The 16,007-nt window shown below is 46.6% G+C and overlaps 1 protein-coding gene and 1 non-coding gene across 2 annotated transcripts in view; one reads left to right on the top strand and one right to left on the bottom strand.

Moving 5' to 3' along the window:
* The window catches only part of LOC127203049 (ubiquitin carboxyl-terminal hydrolase 29-like), a 230,338-nt gene that overhangs the window by 187,030 nt on the left and 27,301 nt on the right, over positions 1-16,007 (bottom strand). The gene's annotated exons all lie outside the window — the stretch shown is intronic.
* LOC127204083 (U6 spliceosomal RNA) lies at positions 11,709-11,816 on the top strand. Its single transcript, XR_007832438.1, has one exon. It is a non-coding gene; the product is annotated as a U6 spliceosomal RNA (small nuclear RNA).

Here is a 16,007-nt window from a genome sequence, read left to right as displayed (position 1 = left end):
CACAACCAAGATGTTTGTCCACAGGCATCACCAGAGGCCTGCCTGATCTAGACAATTGCTCACGTGTAGCACAAACCAGCACAGATTCTGAAGCCGTACCTCCCAGGGCCCACCCTGCTGCACGTTGAAGAGATCCTGAGTTCAACTGAGGAAAAAAAAAAAAAAGCAGAGGACGAGACTTGGTGGAGATATAGCTCTGTTGGTAGATTGCTTGTCCAGCACACAGGGAGCTTGGGGTTCAATTCCCAGCACCACATGAACTTGAAAGTTGGGGGAATGCAGATCTGAAATTGCAGCTCTGGGGAGGTAGAGGCAAAGAGATCAGGAGTTCAAAATTTCCTTGGCTACCTTGTGAGTTTGAGGCAAGCCTGGGCTACAGGAGATGCATTTGTGATGAGGTTTGAATGCTGCATCCAGCATCAGACAGTAAAGTCCACCTCGCTACCTTGGTGAATGGATCTATCTGAAATGGTTTCTCTCCCTTGCAACTAAGAGATGAGTGGGGAGTCTTCGTTCTGTTTATTGGTTTAAGACCATCCGTAGGGCATGGCCACCGTTACCATCTTAATCAGAGCAGCCTTGACTACCTGCAAGAGTTAGGGGCCTGTCGACTGCTCCCTCAAAGACAGAGGGGCTGGGAAAGGTCATCAGACCCGCACCTGAGGCTCCTGCCACTCTTTCCTTTTCCCCACCTCTCCGGCAGCTGCACTCCCTCTGCCCCAGGCACCCATGATCTCAGTATCCTGGGTGGAGTACACTGAGTAAAGGTGAACGGAAAAGGAACTCTCTGTGCAGCTGTAGGGAAGCTGTTGCCTGTGCTGAGGTGAGAGTTCATGCTGGAACAGCTGTTTGTGTGTGGGGTGGGGTCGTACAACGCTCTTGCAAATAACTTCCCATCATGCCCCTGTAAGTCAACCCAACAGAGCCATTAGTTCGTCAAGTTGGGGAAATACACATTCACACAACGTGTCTGCATCACTGTGTGTGTGTGTGTGTGCGCGCGTGTGTGTGCACATGTGTGCGTGCACGCGCGCGCGCAAGATAGACAGACAGACAGACACAGAGAAAAGGAGAGAAATGGAGAAAGACAAGAGTGTCTTCTCTTCGCTGAGTTGTTTGGTTGAATCTAGGGACCCAACCAATACAAAAGCTAAGTATGAGGAGAAAACATTAAACTTGCGTTAAGTTTACACATCCACGGAGGCTTTCATGAGCATCTGATGTGCAAATGTTCCCTGGCACATTTCAGACAAAGAGTAATATGCTTGAGAAGGAAGGACAAGACAGATGGGTCTCTGACCGGGGGAATAAACTCCAGGCTGTCGTTTGGAGATATATGGGGCCGTCAGGCTCAGAGGAGATAAGAGCTACTTCATGGTGTTTACACAGGTTCAGGGCAGCCCAGTCACCGGCCTGTGGTCATCAAGGCTCTGCCTCAGCCTTGGTGTGTGAAAGGATCTTTATGGCTTGTTGCTCCTGAGAGAGGCAGGCCGAATGGCCCTTCCTGTGGCTACAGTTCCTTTGGGAGTTTCAGCTTGAAACAGCTGACAGGCCAACAAGGCGTATTTGGAGATGGCTTGTCGTTAAGTCTTTTGCTTTCCCTTGTAATATCTCTGTCTCTCCTGGGCACTTTGCATGGGAATTTCACAAACTGCCACTTTCAAGTATTATAGAAAAAATTTATGTGCATCGATAAGTGGAAAAAGCACAATAAATATGGAGAAGAGGAACAGCAAGACAGCTAAGAGAGTAAAAGTACTTCTCACCAAGCCTGAGGAATTTGATCCCTGAGATCTATGTGGTGGGAGCTCCAAAGTTGCCCAGCCTGGCAATATCACTCAACAGAAACCTGCCAATACGACATCTAAATCTTCATTCATTCATTCATTCATTCATCCATTCATAAGAAAGTAAAAGTTTGCTGTGATGTCAAATACCCAAAGTTGTGGCATTTGGGAAAGAGTGGCAGGAAGACCGAGGGTTCAGGACACCAGCCAGCCTGGGTTACATTGTGAGTTCCAGGACAGCCTAAACTAACTACATAGTGAGGCAATCTCTCCAGACAAAAGGGAACTGCCACCGCCATCACAGCAGCAACAAAACCAAAGGGAAGAAAGAGAAATGGGACAATGGTTCAGTGGGCAAAGGTCCTTGCCACCACACCAGAGGAGCTTGTGGAAAGGGAGAACCAACTCCAGCAAGCCCTCTCCTGACTTGCACCCAGGTACATGGGCACACACAAACACATGGAGTAAAGCGATGCAATCCAACATATAGCAAAACAGAGGGGGAGGAGTCTTACTCCATCACGGGTGGTGCTCAGCTTTCCTACTGCTGTGTGATCCTTTAATGTAGTTGCTCATGCTGTGATGATCCCTAACCAGAAAACGGTTTCATTGTTACTTCGTAACTTTAATTTTTGGCAATGGTAGTCATCGTAATGTAAATGTCAGATAGGCAAAACAGCTAACACAAGCAAGCCCTCCCCCCACCCCACCCCAAAAAAGGGGCAGTGACCCACACTGATCTACCACATGAAAATTGGAACACCAGCCCAACATATCTGAGTTTGTTTATTGCCTCTGCATTCAAATAATTGACTTATTATTCTTGGAACCAGCCTCCTGTTCAAGTTCATCACTGGCGAGCGTAATCCCCTTCTCACATGTGTCAAAACTCACACTGAACGGTAAGTTCTGGACAGTAAGGTACAAAAGGATTTACTTTTGTACCTGTGTCCTCATGCACCAACCAAGTCAACAAAACCACACACAGTTGCCCTTCTTGCTTAGTTAGCAAGGTGCCGTTGGAAGGCCCTGGATGGTAAACAAAAATCAATAAATAAATAGAGATTGGCTTGGCCAGGAAGCTGCCTGTTGCCTCAGACAGTTGCAGGAGATGTCCCTGACGCGGTGAGCACTCTTACCAAGTGACCATCTTGTCACCTAATACCAACATATTAGAATGTACAGAATAAATGATCTTATTGTAGTTTGTCCGTCACGCATGATATCACCTCCGTTTCACTCCATTAGGCAGTGTACTCATGTGAGTGGGACTAAATTAGCAGAGAGCTGAATACTGATTGGTATGGAGTATGAAGGTGTGAAACAACCACCTTTCCAGTCAGAGCTGGTGGCAGCTGGTTCTCCTACCCGTGTAAGTAAAAGCTCAGGAAAATGGAGGACATTGTTTCCAATATATTCCTTGACATTTAAAAAATCACACACACACACACACTATATATATATGTATATATATATAGTGTGTGTGTGTTCTGTGGGTGCACATGCCAGAGCACTTTTGAGGCAGTCAAAGGACAACTTTCAGGAGCCGATTTTCTTATCTAGATTCTGGTTCAGAAAACAAACAAACAAACAAACAAAACAAAATCCCAAACCACCTGAACAAAAAGAAAGGAAAAGAAAGACAGGCAGAGTGTAAAAGCATTTATCAACCAGCCCGAGGACGTGAGAATCCTCAGGACTCTCGTGGTAGAACAGAACTGACTTCTGTACTTTGCCCTCTCACCCTCACAAGCAGATCCTGGGGCTCCAATTCGAGTAACTAGGCTCAAAAGGCAAGAGCCTTTCCGCCTGCGCCATTTTGTTGGCTCGACGTTTATATCCCTTGTTGTCTGATTTATTAAAGTGGCTGAAGCCTCTTAAGCAACTGTGGACAGTTTTCACTCCTTGATGCTTCCTACCTGGCAGTATCTGTTTATCTGTTCCTGAGGCTGCTGCTAGATGCTTTCAGAAAGGAAGCTAACTGGTGGCTGCTAGAAACTTCCCTTCACTGCCCCCCCACCCCCCACCCCTGCCCCCGAGACTGCAGTGCTGGCGAGATGAGAGTGAGGAGTAGAAGCGGGGGACAACGTGCTATAAGGAGTTTGAGCCGACGATATGAGAGGACATTTCTCTGGGAGAAGAACTGGATTCAAACATCTGCCTTTCTCCCCCACCGCCTGGAGTGCGTACAAGCCTCAGGGACACCAGGCTTCTGATTCAAAGGTCGCCATTCAGTGACCTTCAGACCCCTGATTGATTTGGGAGCCTCCAGCCCTCTGGCCCACGGGCTCTCCTGGGACATCCTGGGCAGCCACTCCAGACTCAGGGACGCCAGGAGCCTCTTTTCCTTAATCCCTCCAGCTGCCGGCTGGAGGCCCCAGGCAAGGGCCAGGAAGAAGGCTCATTTCCCTGACCCTAGCAGAAGGGGAGGGGGAGCGGGAGTCTTTGGGCCTGCCACCCAAGAACCATATTTCTATACCAAGAGAGTTTAAGGAATAATGCTGTCTGGTTCGGGAAGTGAAGAAAAAGAGATACACTTTAATGCTGTTAAAGAAAACTAAGAACCATTGAATTGTTAGAAATACTGTAAGAAAAACTTTATTGAGGACTGTCCTAATAGATATAAGGACCCTGACAGTGGGTTTTTTGTTTTTTGTTTGTTTTGTTTTGTTGTTTTATTTTGGGGGAGGGGGGGTCCAAGACAGAGTTTCTCTGTGTAGCCCTGGCTTTCCTGGACTCGATTTGTAGACCAGGCTGGCCTCAAAGTCACAGCAATCCCTCTGCCTCTGCCTCCCGAGTGCTGGGATTAAAAGCCTGCGCGGCCACACCCAGTGGCGACAGTGGATTTTATTTATTTTTTAATTACATTAACTTTTTATTTTGTGTGAAGGGGGATGGGCACTTGTAGAGGTCAAAACACCACTTGCAGGAGTCAGGTCTCTCCTTTCCCCGCTGGAAAAAGACTGCCTGGTCCCAGGGACTAAACTCAAGTCTTCGTGTTTGGCCACCATCACTTTTACCCAGCTGAGCCATCTCACTGGCCCTGGGTTTTCCCACGGGGCTTGAGGGGGGAAGATGCAGTCTAACTCCAAACACAGTGCGAGCAAGAATCAGAATGCAGGACCCTGGTTAGTGAAACTCTCCAAGGAAACATCAGGAACAAGCTGTATTCTATCCGCTCCGACCCAGCAATCTTGCCAATTACAGGGCAGGGTGGTGACACATCACCTAGTGAGATAAAGACAATCATCAGGTATGTCAGATGTGGGATGGTGGTAGGTTCTTGCTAATACAAGATTTCACATAAAAAAATAAAAAGCCGGGCGTGGTGGCGCATGCCTTTAATCCCAGCACTCGGGAGGCAGAAGCAGGCAGATTGCTGTGAGTTCGAGGCCAGCCTGGTCTACAAAGTCAGTCCAGGATGGCCAAGGCTACACAGAGAAACCCTGTCTCGAAAAAAAAAAAGAAAAAAAAAAAAAGAAAAAAAAAGTGGACCTGCCCAGGGCTTTCAGGAACTAACTCCATGCGGGCCTGACAAAGCCAAGCATGTGTCCATCAGTGGGAAGCTGTGGACCCTGATTGTATTTCCGTATGCCTGGAGGTATTGATAGTTGATCCTCTTCTGAGGAAGTGACTCTCAATCCTTGCCTACTGCTGCAGAGGAAAGGGGTGGAAATGAAGCCAAGCTCTCCTTGACCTCACTCTGGCTGTCCTCAGCATCCCTTAAAAGACTCACATTCACCCTCCCTCTGACGGTTCCATCCCAGGAAGAGCATGCCATCCCCCCCCCCCCAAGACCCTCTCTAGGATGAAACTCTCTTCAGATATCAACAGCTTGGGTGCCATATTATGAGATGGCAAGCGGTTCCTCTCCTGAGGTTCTCATCCCTCCCCTCATAGTGTCTACTAGAAGAATCTTGAGGCACTGCCCAGGGACGGGAAGCTGTAAACTCTAAGTCAAACCTTGTCAAACATGGACAGTCACCGAGCAAGCGTTCTGCAGGCCTGTTGACATGCATAGCTTATGTTCAGGGAACATAGCCTGTCATCCCAGCACTCTGGAGGCCGGGGAACGAGGATTATGGGTCCCTGTAACTGTGAGTCCCAGCATAGGCTACATAATGAGTTCCAGGCCAGCTGGGGTGACTTGGTGAGATCCACATCACCATAGAAGAGGCAGGCTCTTCTTTACCTGGAGGTGATGGAGTAGGAAACCAGACATGGGCAAATGAAGCGAGGATATTTAAAAGTGGATAGGTATCTGAGGCTGCAGCTCAGTTAGTAGGGAACTCACTTCACATACACTGGGTCCTTGGTTCAGTCCCCAGGACTGCAAAAAATAAAAATTAAAAAAAATTAAAAAACAAAAAGAATGGAGTTAGGCAACAGCATGCTGAGACATGTCATCAAAAACACAGGGAAGAAATATGAAAATAAACAAATAGGATCACATCAGACTTAAAACTGCCATGTCCAGAAAATGCATGATTGACCGACTACAAAGGCAGTTTAGGGAGGCAGCTTGGTGGCTCAGTAGGTGCTTTCCCAACCTGAGTTCTGCCCACATGGTAAAAGAAGAGAAAAACAAGACTCCCAAAATGTTGTTCTCTGACCTCTACATGTGTACCATGGCAAGTTCCAGTGTATTCTGTACACACACACTCATGAAAAAATAAACAATATTTTAGAATGGCAATCTATTAAGTGAGAGACAGTATCTGATGAAGGATTGCAGCTTAAATATATAAGGAAACTCCTATAACTCAACATTTGAAAAAGTCATGTGGCAGGAGAGATGGTTTGGCAGTTAAGACACTGACCACTCTCTGAGAGGACCAGGGATCAGTCCCCAGCACCTACGTGGTGTCTCACAATCACCTGTGACTCTAGTTCTACAGCACTCAACAGCTTCTTCTGTCCTCCATGGGCACCAGAGCCACATGGTGCAACCACAACACTCACAATACCATAAATAAGTCTTTAAAAACAACAACAACAACAACAACCTGGTTTTATCTTTTTCTAAAAAAAGGAGAAGATATTAAATTACTGCTTCTCTAAAGATATAAGATAGCCAACAGATCCATGAAAAGACATCTGACACCATTAACCGCTAGAATAATGCAAACTGAGGCCATGATGCAGCATCACCAACCAATCAGGATGACTGCAGGGCCAATGAGGTGCTTCAGATGGTAGAGGAGCTTGTGTCCAAGCCTAATGCCCTGAGTTCAGTCTCCAGGATCTACATAGTAGAAATAAGAACCAACCCCTGAAAGTTGTTCTCCGACCTCCTCTACACATGTGCCAAGAGGCATGTGCATGCAGCAAGCCACACACACAGTAGCAGCAGTGACGAACGTTAAAGGAGAAGCAAGTGGTGGCGGCAAATGATCCCAGCACTTGGGAAGGCAGAGGCAGGTGGATCTCTGAGTTCGAGGCCAGCCCTGTCTACAGCATGAGTTCCAGGACAGCCAGGGCTACCCAGAGAGAACCTGTCTCTATAAAAACAAAACAACACCAGCCAAGGACAATACAGGCCGTAAACTTCAAACCCTTACCCAGATCTAGCCAATGGACAGGACATTCTCCACAGTTGAGTGGAGAGTGGGGTATGACTTTCACATGTACTCTGGTGCCTTATATTTGACCATGTCTCCTGGAGGGGGAGACCTGGTGGCACTCAGAGGAAGGACAGCAGGTTACCAAGAAAAGACTTGATACCCTATGAGCATATACAGGAGGAGGAGGTCCCCCTCAGTCACAGTCATAGGGGAGAGGAGTAAGGGGAAAATGGGAGGGAGGAAGGAATGGAAGGATACAAGGGATGGGATAACCATTGAGATGTAACAAGAATAAATTTAAAAAAAACAAACAACAATAACAACAAGACAAAAACAAAACAGAAGGAGGAGGAGTGAGGAGGGTAAGAGGGAGGAGGGCCACAACTGTGGGAACACTTGGAGCCACCATTCTTATTTCTAGACCCAGAGATTTGGCTGCTGGAAAGAACTGGAATCACATAGCTTTTGTCTTTGTGTGTGTGTGTGTGTGTGTGTGTGTGTGTGTGTGTGTGTGTGTGTGTGTGTGTGTGTCTGCTGTCTTTCTCCTTAGCTGAATGGCCTAGACTTTCGAGTATAGAGCATGTATCTGAATTTCCTTCCTTCTTGTGACAGAATACAATCCCACTTTACGAGCATGCCACATTGTGTTTATTGGTTCCTGTTTTGATGAACACTAGAATAGCTTCTGCCCCTCCATCGGCATATATAATACTTCTACAAACAAAAGCATAAGACCATCTCTTCAAGACCCTGCTTTCATTTCTTTTGGGTCTATGTCCAGGGTGGAACTGCCGGATATGAGACAACAGAGAACTTGTTTTTCAGATGACTGTTGCCCGAGCATAGTGAGTGCCTGGAATTCAGGAAACTTTGAACTATGCTGACAAAACAGTCCTTGGAAGATTCCTCTGCTAAGGCTCAGGACAGGTCATCTCCTTCAAGATACAATCGCTCCCTCTATGTACATACGGGTGGTAGAGATGAGGATACCCTTGTGTGTACATGCACGTGGAAGTCAAAGGGTGAACTAAGGTGTTATTCTCAGTCACTATTCATCTTTTTTTTTTTTTTTCAAAGCAGCAACACAGTCTCTCACTGGCATGGAACTCACCAAGTGCGTTAGGCTGCTTGGCCAAGGAGCCCCACTGTTCCATATCTCTAGCCCTAGGATTACAAATAAATGTCACCACCCTTGGCTTTTGTTTCTTTCTTTGTTATTAACACGGATGCTGGGGATTGAACTCACGGTTCATGCTATGAAGCAATCACTTTACTGAGAGGCAGGAACTCTTAGGATATCCATCCCATCGGAGCTGAGGAAGCTGAAACAGGCAGATGCCAGGGAAGCAGCAACAGAGGGAAGGTTGATGGCCTACTGGAAGGTCAGGCGAATGCTGAGGGGCCAGCTCTTCATCCTAATGGTGAGTTTCAAGCAAGGAGGGGAACGCCCTCCAAGTTTCCTCTTGAAAAGATTCCTGTGGCTGCAAGTGCTGAGTTCATCAGAAACCGTTCAGACCCCGGGAGTAAGTTAGAGTGACACGGGGTGACCAGGAACACAGGTAGGGCCATGGACACGTGGAGATGAGGGGGTGTGGGAAAGACCTGTACAGGGACAGCTGAGTTACTGTGTAAGACGTAGGGCTGATGGTAGGATGGGAAGATGCGACATGAAACACCGTCTTCTGGACATGGCATGCAATCACGGACACACAGCGATTGTGGCTACCTGCACAAACAAACAAACAAAAAAAGCAAAGTCATGAAAGTAGAAGGGGACTGGTGGGGAAGAAGTAGAGGAGGAGGAAGGGGAAGGGGAAAAGCAGCAGCAGAAGAAGGAGGGGGGAGGAGGAGGAAGAGGGAGAAGAAGAAGAAGAAGAAGAAGAAGAAGAAGAAGAAGAAGAAGAAGAAGAAGAAGAAGAAGCACAAGAACAACAAGAAGAATATCATCAGGACTGGGAGAGGGATAAGAAAGAATAAAGTGGGTGGTGAGATTGCCAAAAATGTAAAGATTGAGGACTGGCAAGATGACTCAGTCATTAATGTGTTTGCCATGAGACCAATAGTTGGGACCTGCCCCCAGAAACCCATGTAAATGCTGGGTGGCTGAGGGGGCCCAGCTGTAATTCCAGCCTCAGAAGGTGGGGACTGGGAACCACAGAGCAGGCTGGCTAGGGATCCTAGCCATGTAAGTGAGCCCGGGGCTCCATGCATGTGTACGTGCGCTCACACATTTGCCAGGACGTGTGTACACGTACATGACAAGAGGAAAAAGGTTAAAAATTCTACAGACAAGGATACAGGTGTCTGGTGGAGTTTTCAGAGCCTCCCCGTTTCCCACCTCTCATTGTCCCAGGTGGCTGAGTGACAGACAGCCCTTGCTGCTCAAACTGAGACCACGTTTAGATACAAATGGTTGGCGGTGGCTTGGCAAGCGTCTCCTGGAGCTAGGAGTTCCCTCCTATGCTGAGCCAGCAGATGTGTCCTTGGATCTGATGACAGCTCTGGGGGTGGAGAGGGCTAGAGGCTGAGAGACAAGAAGGGCTGAGGTAACCCAGCCAGGACTTAAGCCTCCACAGTTGCTCTGGCTTTAGGCGCCCACGTCATCTGGGGTGTTCTCCCCAGCCCCCACCTCCAGTCCTCTCTTTTAAAGAATCTTCTTTAAAGTCTCCACAAGATTAAAAAAGAAGAAGTGTGTGCTCTTTGTAGCTGTGTTGGGGATCACGGGGTGGGGAGGGGGTGGGGGGGAGGGAGGGATATCAAAGAAGAGAGAAAGAAAGAAAAGCATCCACAAGCCTGCAAGCCAAAGATGAACTGGGGACTTTTCACTCGCTCATTTCCATGACGATACAGTCATCAGAAAAAGAAAAGTTAAGAAGGCTGTTCATGTTTTCCCACCGGTTTTCCAGTGAATGCCCGGTAACGTGTCCAAGTTTGTTTTCAGTGTTAGGGTCACAAAAAAGCAAGCAGTGAAGTTTTCCTATGCCACACGGTTTTGTTATTCCCTCTCCTGTGACATTGCTTGCTGTTCAAACTCCCTTCCTGATACATTACCTCACCGACACGGTTTCTACTCTGATCACATAGAGTTAAGAGACATCACCTCTAGGAACAGCTTAAAAGTATTTAGCCCGTTTTTTGTTTTTTTGGTTCAAGGCAAAAAGGCTTAGAGAACCCCTTTCTCATTTATTACATTTTATTACACTATTTATTTCATATGGAGCCACAGCGTACATACAGAGTTCAGAAGACAACTCTTGGGAGTCAAGTCTTTCCTTCTACCTGTCATGTGGGTTCAGGGGAATCGAACCTGGTCCTCAAGCTTGGTAGCAAAAACCTTAACCTGCTGAGCCACTCACTGGCCCTTGAATGAAAACCTGTCTATAAAACCATTTTGTGGTGTGCTGTTTCCTTTCTCGTGGACAGTTACCAAGACTGAAAATATTTAGTTGATGGGAATAAATAGTTGAAGAGTCTTGAGAAAGAGGAAAATAGTCACCTCTGTCATCAGATAACGTGAACGCAGCTTCTTTGTGTGTATATCCATGTGCGTGCACGTACGTGTATTTGCGTGCACATGGGTTCATATATGTGTGTGTGCAGATCAGGGGTCAACCTTGGATACTGTTCCTCAGGGGTCAAGTGCCTTAGTTTGTTTGTTTGTTTGTTTGCTTGTTTTGAGACAGGGTTTCTCAGTTTTGCCTGGAACTCATCAATCTGGTTTGAGTGGCCAGCCACGGAGCCCCTGGGACACGCCTGTTTTCAGGGATCCAGAACTGATATCAGGAGCCTCTACCGCCATCCTGTCAATACGTATTGAACTCAGGCCCAAGTGCTTGTGAGGCAAGCATTTTACCCTCTAAACCATTTCCCAAGCCTGAAACTAGGCTCCCCACCCCCCATTTAAACAAATACATCTTGCTTATTTATTTATATTCTAGTTTAATTTCTGTTGTCATCATAAACACCATGGATCTATCATGACTGTGTTTATTTCAGCTTTACAGATTATGGCTCATCATAAAGGGAAGGCAGGGCAGAAACTCAAGGCTGGAAACTAGAGGCAGGAAGTAAATGAAAAGTCATGGAGGGATGCTGTTTTACTGGCTTGTTTCCACGTTATTTAACCCAGGGATGGCACCACACACACAGTGGCCTGGGACCTTATGCATCAATTAGCAATCGAGAAAATGCCTTCACAGACTTGCCTACTGGCCAGGCTGATGTGGACATTTTTCTCAGTTGAGGTTCCTCTGCCCAGATGACTGTAGCTTGTGTCAAGTTGACAAAAACAAAAACAACCCCCCCCAAAAAAAACAAAAACAGAAACAAAAAAACAAAACAACAACAACAAAAACAAGTGCTCACTTCAGCAGCACATATACTAAAATTGGAATGAATCAGAGAAAATTAGCACAGCCCCTGCACAAAAACAAAACAAAACAAAACAGAACAAAACACCTGACCTGTACAATGTATCTTGGATTCAGGCTCTCATGTAACCCAGGCTGGTCTTTCTACACATAGCTGAGGATGACCTGAACTTCCGAGCCTCTTGCTTTCATCTCTTTAGTGCTGGGATTATGTGTGCACTCCCAACTAGCCGTCCTATCTTCTATCTACCAATTACCATCTATGTATTTACAACTTATTCAATCCCCAGCAATTATCTCTCCAGCTTCCTGTCAACCTACCATCCGTCTATTTTCTCAACATCTATCCTCCAGTCACCACGGGTATGCCCATATGGATACAGGTCCAGGAAGAGGTCCAATCCCACCGAAGTCTGAATTACAGTGGCTGTGAGACACTGACATGCTTGTTAGGAACTGAACTCAGGTCTTCTGCAGGAGGGGAGCAGAACACTTTCTTAACTACAGAACCACTTCAACAGCCCCATTTTTTTTTTTTTTTTTTTGAAAAACAAAACAAAACTGCTTGTGGGCGTGTGTGTGTGTGTGTGTGTGTGTGTGTGTGTGTGTGTGTGTTCGCATACACACATACGTGCCTGAGGAGTTGGATACCCCCAAAGCTGAAGTTATAGGTGATTATGAACTGCCCAAAGTGGGTGCTGGGAAGTAGACCCAGGTACTCTGCAACAGCAGTGTGTACTCTTAGCCATTGAGTTGCCTTTTCAGCCCCAGAGATATTTCTCTGTTAGGTTCACTGAGATGGGAAGACACATCCTAAATGTCGGGGCACCGTGGCGTGGGCTGTGATCTGGGGTGATCAGCACTGGCAAGCATTCGTTAATTCGTTGTTCTCGGCTCTTGACCATGGAGTGATGTTTCAAACTCTTGCTCCCTTGACTTCTGCAGATGATGGAATGTAACCTGATTGGGTTTTTATCAGTTCGTTTTTTGAGAAGAAAGGGTCTCGCTATGTAGCTCTGACTAGCCTAGAACTTTGTAGACCGGGTTGGCCCCAAACCCACAGAGGCCTGCCTGCCTCTGCCTCCCGGGTGCTGGGATTAAAGGTGTCATGGGCCACCACAGTTGGCTTGGACTGTCACCTGGCACTGTGAATCAAATAACCCCTTTCTCCTTTAAGTTGCTTCTGTTAGGGAATTTTATCACAGCAACAGAAAAGGAAAATAAGGTGACATTCCTGATCCAGTCACCTCTCCACAGCCACCAGCTGGGTACCGAGCCATCAACACATATCCCTTTTCCAGGAAACTTCATTTCCAAACCTTAACGTGTAGTGTATTTACTTTGTTAGACTACAGCGAGATGACTAAGCCCTCACCGAATTCTGAGTAGAGTTCCCCACCTACTCAGAATGTGACTATACTTAAAGCTAGGATCATTTTAGAATACTTGAGGTTTTTTTTGTCTTTTTTTTTTTTTTTTTTAAGAAGCACCATGAATGCTAAGTTAATATGACCCAACATCCTTATAAAAAGAAGAGAACAAAATTGAGGCACACACAGAGGGGGAGAGCGTGTGATCTGACAAGAAGGCAGATGACTGGGAACTGTGGAGGAGCCAACTCAGTTGAGGGAGAAGAGTAGGAATGAATGAAGGAGAAGGCGGGTCCATCAGGCAGACCGATCGTAAGAGTCAGAGGACCAGGACGTGTGCTGTGAGACAGTGTTTTCGGTATATGACAGGGAAATTGTGCCCAGGAACTCTCAACAATATTGCTGCCTGAACAAGACCAGCATAGTGACAGCACCAGTTGATGTGCCAATGTGGATGGGGAAAATCTCACAAGCCCCGCCCTCCACCCCCCACCCCCTACCCCGCCCTACCGCCATACGAAGAACTGTAGGCAACTAATGACTACAGAGAGATAGAGAGTCTGTCTCCCCCAGGGGCGAGAGCCCCTGATAGATTATCCAATCCCAGCAGTATGAGCCAAACTAAAAGGACTTAGCAAAAGGTGGGTGTGCTCAAATTCCCTCTCATGAGTTTGACAGGAAGTGGAGAGATGACATAAGAGAAACAGGATGGAGAGGGGCAGGAGGGGTGGGGAGGGGGAGGGGGGAGTGGGAAGGGTAGAAATGTTGTAAGTACAGTTCTCATGTATGAAACTCCCAAAATTAAAAAAAAAAAAAAAAAAAAAAGAAAGAAAGAAAGAAAGAAAGAAAGAAAAGAAATTAACACACAAAAGGCCCTGACAGTGGAAAAACTGGGAGGTAGTAAGTAGTTCACCTGACCTTCATGCAAGCAAACAAGCATGCTCTGAAAAACCCAGAATTAAAGGAACCCAGAGAACCAGGTAGTATTGTTAATGACTCATAAAAAGTATTGCAGACTTCACTTCCCCCCTCCTCTGTTCTCGCCCTTTCCTTTACCTCTCCCCTAATAACCTCTCTCCTGCCCAGTAATGATCCATCTGCCTCTATGAAGGAGCACAAACACCTGGAAACTTTAGCATCTGCCTTCTAGACTCACATCCACACCTTGATCTTGGATTTTTTTTTTTTTTTTTTTAGCCTCCCGAAATACGTGCATTTTTGCTGTTTAAGTCCCAGGGTCTGTTAGTGCTGTGTTGTGGTGGCTCTACCAAATGAATCCAGTTATAGACGTTTGAAATTATGAAAAGAAAATCATCCAATTTATTTCCTCCCACAAGAGAGACCTGGGTTACTCAGGAGTCTCCCTGAAGCATGGCACCGTGCTGTGGATGGTCTAGGGGCAGCAGAGGACAGGTGCTATCCGGCTTTCAGAGACAGACAAGGATTGACATTGACGTCACCCTGCAGAAGTGTGGTCTCTGGAGTGAGACCCCGCTGGATTGGTTGGCATGCAGAGGCGTGTTTATCAGACTGAGTCCATCTTTGATGGGCCCCGGCTCTTCCAAAGCAAAGCAATTGTTTGGCTTGCAGAAGCGTGTCCACTGAGGCGAGCTGTCATTGATCAGCTGAACGGGGATGGATCTGATAGCTACTTCCTTCCCTGGCTGTGAACCAGTACGGCTTGTCCTCAGCTCATAGGAACTTTCTTATTTGTGACATGTTGTTTTTTCAGGTAACTGTGGCCATAATAGACTGTCAGTGGACTGAGGCAAAAATGCGGTCTGCATGACTTATCTAAATATATACTAATGGGCCTACAATTGACATTCCATACATGTGGCAATTATTATTTCACCATATGTGTGTTGTTGTGAAATTTGCACGAGACTGGGTCAAGGATGTGCATATGTCAGAGTTTAACTTGCATTTACTTATTAAAGATTGCATTCATTTATTTGTTGCGTGTGGGTGTGTGTCTGTGTGTGTATATGTATATATGTACATGCATACATGCCTGCATCCATACATACAAATGAACAGATCTGTGAGGGTGAGCTGGTACAGGTGTTACTGACCAGGAGTCCAGAACCATCAATCGCCCACAGCCTACAATTATGGGTTGTTTTCCAAGCATTACTTAATACTCAGTTTGGAGTTAAAGGTGCTTCTGGCCCAGGAGAATCTCATGGGACCCGGAAGAGACTTGACAGACTTTCTCAAAACCCAAAAGAGAAGTAAAACCAAGCCAAACCAAACAAACAAACAAACAAAAAAAGCAAAGGGGGCCGGGGAAGAAGAAGAAAACAAAAGGCAGGAATAGGCAAATTGGACTGACTAGTGCTGAAAAGTTTGATGACTGATAAAGAGAAATACCATGGGTGTGACCACATGGAAGTCACTGTTGACCTCAAGGAGAGGCTTTTCTGATGGAGGTGACCAGCAAGTCTGGCTTTCTTTTTGGCCCGTGTGTGTGTGTGTGTGTGTGTGTGTGTGTGTGTGTGTGTGTGTGTGTGTGTGTGTTTGTGTAGTTGTGTGTGTGATGTGTGTGTGTCTGTGTATGTGTGCGTGTGTGTCTCTGTGTGTGTATGTGTATTTGTGTGTGTGGTATGTGTGTCTGTGTGTGTGTGTGTGTGTGTGTGGTGTGTATAGCCAGGCTATGCTGTGACTGACAGGGAGATCATATGGGAAATAACACCAGGTGCTCAGGGAGACGTGGTGACAGCAAGGGTGTGGTTGTGAGGACAGACGCAGACTTAAAGGAGAGGTTGGTGGTCAGCCTTCTTAGGCAAATACGGAGCTGTGAGGATGGAGCCCTAAGTCAGACTTCTGTATCAGCCTTCTCTCCCAAAGGTCAAGGGACCATCCCTGAGAAGAGGTGGAGAGAATGGAAGAGCCAGAAGGCAGGGAGGAGTGCGG

This window comes from Acomys russatus, chromosome 19, assembly GCF_903995435.1.
Source record: "Acomys russatus chromosome 19, mAcoRus1.1, whole genome shotgun sequence".
NCBI lineage: Eukaryota > Metazoa > Chordata > Mammalia > Rodentia > Muridae > Acomys > Acomys russatus.
Note: the sequence above shows the minus strand (reverse complement) of the source record. Positions and strands in the feature narration are given on the sequence as shown.